Below are 5,463 nucleotides of genomic sequence, written 5' to 3' on the forward strand. Positions count from 1 at the left end.
TGTGTTATCTGAGATTGAAGAAACAGACTTTCCCCTCGGTTCCCTGAGATTCCCCCTCCTTTATTCTCTAGCTGTATAAAAATTCCCCATTTTCTTTTTTAAAGATAATTTGACAGATCTTGTTTTTCCACCTGCTCAGCTTGACCAAATAGAATAAAATTTTGTCTAACTCTAAGCACCTGTGTGTTACCGTCTGGCATCAACTACATATCGGGTACCCTAGTTTGAATTTGGGGTTCTGTATAATTATTCCAAACATAATTGAACAAAGCAAGATTGGCCTCCAAGTGAATATTAGTGTTTTCAGTATTCCTACGTTTCTGACTTCAAACCCAGTGCTGCTTCCAGGAGAAGCAAGTAAAAATTTTGACTACCAAAAAAAAAAGTACAAAAATAAAAATACATATTCAGCTTTTCTAAGGAAAAATGACTAGAATATATTGTACTTTTTCAGTTTTCTTCAATACCGAAATTTGTAATTACTGTATTCATTGAAAATGAATTGATATTGATAAAATGTCTTATTAATATTTTATTAAATTCCAGAACACAAGCCACAAAACATCCAATGTATTGCCTCTCCATATGCTTTGGATTCAATTCTAAGATATTATATATTTAATGTTCACTGCACATGGTCAATGATAATTTTAAGAATATCTAATAAGTAAAGAAGATTATCAGTTAAATATTCTCTTTGAATATAATATTCAATGACTTCACTGAGACAGGATTTTTTAGTTCTAAGGACCTGAGACAAAAGTATACCTAATATTTAAAAAGCTAGAAAAAGATTATTTGCATATTTTATGTAATGCTAACAAAATATGTCATTAAATATTGAGCATTATACTAATAAAACTGAAAGGATTTTACCATTGGAAGATATTGCAAAATGTATGACCTTAAATGAAAACAAAAGATCTATTCTTCCACTCATAAATACATATATAATGTATAATACATAATACATATTTATATATATTAACCTATAAATATTATATAGTTATAACATATAAAATATATGTCCAGATTATATCTATTATATATAAATATGAACATAAGCATCATATTTAACATTTAATATACTTATATTTATTATAATATGATTTATCATATTTAATAGATTATCAATGATAAATATATTCATAGATTTATAATTTAATGTTTAGAAAATATATAGCTCTATGTTATTAATTATATTCACAGTACATACATATAATATATATTCCTATAATATAGTTGCAATAGAGCAGCTTCAGACAGAAAGCATCTTTAATCCAGATTGAAATAAAAAACACTAGGAATCAAAATGTGCTGGAATAAATATTTTCAGAGGAAGTCAGTTTATGATAGGAAAGAAAGATTAATTTTCTTTAATTTTTGCTTTAGAATAAGGCAAAACATAGATATTATTTTTGCTAGCTTCCCTGTTTTACCATTAGAAACCTATAGTTTGAGAGACTCTGTCAGGGTCACACAGATCATGTCAGACATAAAAATTAAACTCCAGTGTTCTGATTCCTTGGCTTGGTGTACTGGTGTACTGTCTTACTGCCTATTGTAGAGAGTTTAATGAAGTTCTGTTTCACTGAATATCTAGACTAAGCTTTCTGAAAATGAAATGAGCAAGTTAATAAAAAATTAAAATGAGATGAAATGCTGGAGTAGCCAAATTACTTAACAAATATCTGGAATCATTGTTTTGAAAATGCTTAACATTTAAAAGTTAGCTTTCCAGGGAACTCTGGGTGATAGCCCATTTCACCTGTACAAGAATGATATTTTAACATATATCTTTCCTTTGGTGTCTACCTACTTTTGCCTATGTTGTTTCTCATAAGAGAAGATTAAAGATTGTTAAGTAGACCATAAAGTTACTGTATTTTGCAATTTTGAAAAAAATTATAAAATTACTATGTGAGTGTGGAAGATGTAAAAGGAGCATTCCATTAAACATGGCTCTATGCTTCCTCCCAAATTTTTGTATAAATAGGTAGGACTTTTAGCAATAAAAAAGAAAATTAAGCTTTACTTTTTTTTTCTTTTTTTTGAGATGGAGTTTTGTTCTTGTTGCCTAGGCTGGAATGCAATGGCACAATCTCGGCTCACTGCAACCTCCACCTCCCAGGTTCAGCCTCAGCCTCCCGAGTAGCTAGGATTACAGGCATCTGCCACCATGTCCAGCCAATATTTTTGTATTTTTAGTAGAGATGGGGTTTCACCATGTTGGCCAGGCTGGTCTCAAACTCCTGACCTCAGGTATTCCATTCGCCTTGGCCTCCCAAAGTGCTGGGATTACAGTCATAAGCCACCATGCTTGGCCTACTAAAGCCTTTTAATGGTTTATCCAAACATTTTATTTTGAAATATTTCAAAATAATAAAATTGAAAGATGTGTACAGCAAACTCATGAAAGATCTTCATCTATTGTCTTAAATTGTTAAAGATTTGCCTCATTTGGGAAGCATTTGTTTCTCATGAGCCCTATTATGGAGATGTGTAAATACAGAGTCCTATGAGAATGTGAACAAAATTCACATCAGCGCAGGATTAAATGATGATGATCTGTCTACATCTGATGAGCCTTCAACCAAAATGAAAACTGATCCATAACCTAATGTGCTAAAAATTACAGCTGTGCAGACAAAGAAAGAAGATGGAACAAAAAATGTGTGTGCTAACTTGGCAGCTCCAGCTGTGCTAGGTGACATCTGATCCACACATCTGCCTGTAGCCCATTGAGCAGGCTCATAGAAACTCCAAAATGATGTTAATTATTTCAAAAAAGCAGCAGGTGTTGAGTGTGCATCTAAATTGGAACATTCCTCACGAAGTTTCATTTAACTTCTCAGGCCAACATTTACAAGATTTTTCTCCTAATTGGCAATCACTTGACAATGAGGCTGAGTAGCTCAAGCTGAAAATTTCCTGGGATTCAGTATTCAAGATTGCCTACAGATTGTGGGGAATTGCTGAAGGATGAAGTAACAAAGCATATTGCATTTTTAGTATATCACAGCATCAAGTTATTTCTGGTACATCATTCAAAAATCTAAAAAGAATTAGATCGTTTAGATTCTTTTTAGAACAATAAAAGTCAATTTTTAGTAATTTATAACATATCCAAATATCACTTGACAATTAAAATCTGAGCTCTCTCAAATATTTGTTTTCTCTCTTGAAGGATTATAAATTCAATGCCTTAGAAAAATTCATGAATAAAAAAGTATGTATAAGAAAAATAATAGAAATATAATTTACAAAAAAATTTATTATAGCATAAAATAATATAGAATGTACTTCTATAACATTAAAGATCATAGTAATTACTAGGAATGTATTTAGATTTCTAATAAGATTTTTTGTACGTGTCTCACGGACAAGTGATTTCAATTCAGATCTTAATTTAAGCAGTACAGTTTCATGTCCCTCATAAACTTAAATAAGTTTAAGTCTTTGTAGGAAGCAGAGTAAAAATAATGAAGTTTGAAAACAATTTGTATGTTTTAGTTGTATCAAAGAGCATAGTAAAACATATACTAAATAGAATCGGGGACCTTGCTTAATTGATTATTCCTGGTTGAGGATTTCAGTAAAAACTATTTCAGAAACAATTTATATACTTCACACAGAATGTGAGTGAACATTCTAATATAAACAAGTCACTCCAGAGCAGTGGTTCTTATTACAGTGTCCTTGAATAAAAATCGGGAGATCCATGGATTTGAATAAAAACATGTTATATCTTTATTTTACTTACCTCTAATTAATAATTAGTATTTCCTACCATTATAGAGAAAAAACAACAGTTGCATTAGCAGCACTTGTGATTTTATTCCTAACAGAAATCAGAGAAATGTTCATATAACATGTGATTGTTACAGTAGAAACCTAAAAATATATTTTATATATTAATGACTTTAAAATGACTACAGTTATTATTATACTTACTGCTATATCTTATCATTTAAAATATTTGATACCTTTATTTCAATATATTTGATTTTAAAAACTATTTATATAAGCTGGGCATGGTGGCTCACGCCTGTAATCCCAGCACTTTGAGAGGGTGAGGCAGGCAGATCACGAGGTTAGGAGATTGAGACCATCCTGGCTAACATGGTGAAACCCCATCTCTACTAAAAATACAAAAAATTAGCCGGGCATGGTGGCAGGCACCTGTAGTCCCAGCTACTCAGGAGGCTGAGGCAGGAAAATGGCGTGAACCCGGGAGGCAGAGCTTGCAGTGAGCCAAGATGGCACTACTGCACTCCAGCCTGGGCGACAGAGCGAGACTCCGTCTCAAAAAAATAAATAAATAAAGCTATTTATATAAAATGCTTCATGAATTTTCATGTTATCATTGTGCAAGGGCTATGTTAATCTTCTCTCTATCATTCCAATTTTAGTATATGTCCTGCTGAAGCAAGTATCAATGCCATTTTTAAATATTATATATTATATTTGTTCACTAATATTCTGAGAAACAATATACTTCATCAAACTGACAAAGTGTTCTATAGCATAATACAATTTTGAGATCCCCAGCTCCACTACAGAAATTTCCTCTTTCTCTCATACTCCAAATTTGATATCAACTTGACTTGTCCTCTGTACTTTCAGACTGTATCTCAAATCCATCAACTTCAACTAGTTTTAATCATTTCCACTACTACTTCCTTAGGTCAAACACTTGTATTGGCACTACCGCAACAGCATTGTTATCAATCTTCTTGCTTCCATCCTTGATTTCTATAGCAATTCAATCTCAGCTAGGGGTGATTGTGACCCTCTACTTGCCAAGGACATTTAACAAATCTGTAGACTTTTTTGGTTGTCAAATGTACTGGGGTGCTACTACTGTCAATTAAGTAGAAGCTAGAGATACTGTTAAACACCATACAATGCATAAACCCTATCTACACAACAAAAATTTACCCGGTCAAATGTCAGTAGTGCCTAACTCGAGGAACCCTGCTCTATAGTCTTCTCCACATAATGATCATAGTAATATTCTTTAAAAAAAAAAAAAAAACACCAAAACCAAAAAAATGAAATGCAAGGCAAATCGGTTTCCATCCTTTCATAAATCCCTTTCTGCAAATTCCCCTAACATTTACAAGAAAATCCGTTACTCCTGTGTCCTACAAAGTCTTCCATGTCCTAACCTCTGACTATGTCTCTGAATTTCTCTCTGCACTCAACTTTGATCCAGCTACACTAGCCGTCCTTCTGATTCTAAGAGACCCCATGCTTTTTCTTCACTTAGAGATATTTGATACCTAAATTATAGAATTTAAAATATTCTACTCCCAGATTATTTTTTTGGCTTACTCATTTCTTTTGGGTATCAAAAGTCACCCCTCCTAAAACAATAGCTCAGGATGACCTAGGAAACCTAGAATGCTGTTGTAGTCCAGACAGTTCTTCTGTGAACACGTTCAATCCACGATCATCTTA

At 32.5% G+C, this 5,463-nt stretch overlaps 1 non-coding gene across 1 annotated transcript; it reads right to left on the reverse strand.

Annotated features, from left to right (window-relative positions):
* Positions 1 to 4,329: 4,329 nt before the first annotated feature.
* On the reverse strand, positions 4,330 to 4,434 carry LOC114672479 (U6 spliceosomal RNA). The gene has a single exon (XR_003722894.1). It is a non-coding gene; the product is annotated as a U6 spliceosomal RNA (small nuclear RNA).
* Positions 4,435 to 5,463: the final 1,029 nt, after the last annotated feature.

The sequence above is a fragment of the Macaca mulatta genome, chromosome 14, assembly GCF_049350105.2.
Source record: "Macaca mulatta isolate MMU2019108-1 chromosome 14, T2T-MMU8v2.0, whole genome shotgun sequence".
Lineage (NCBI taxonomy): Eukaryota > Metazoa > Chordata > Mammalia > Primates > Cercopithecidae > Macaca > Macaca mulatta.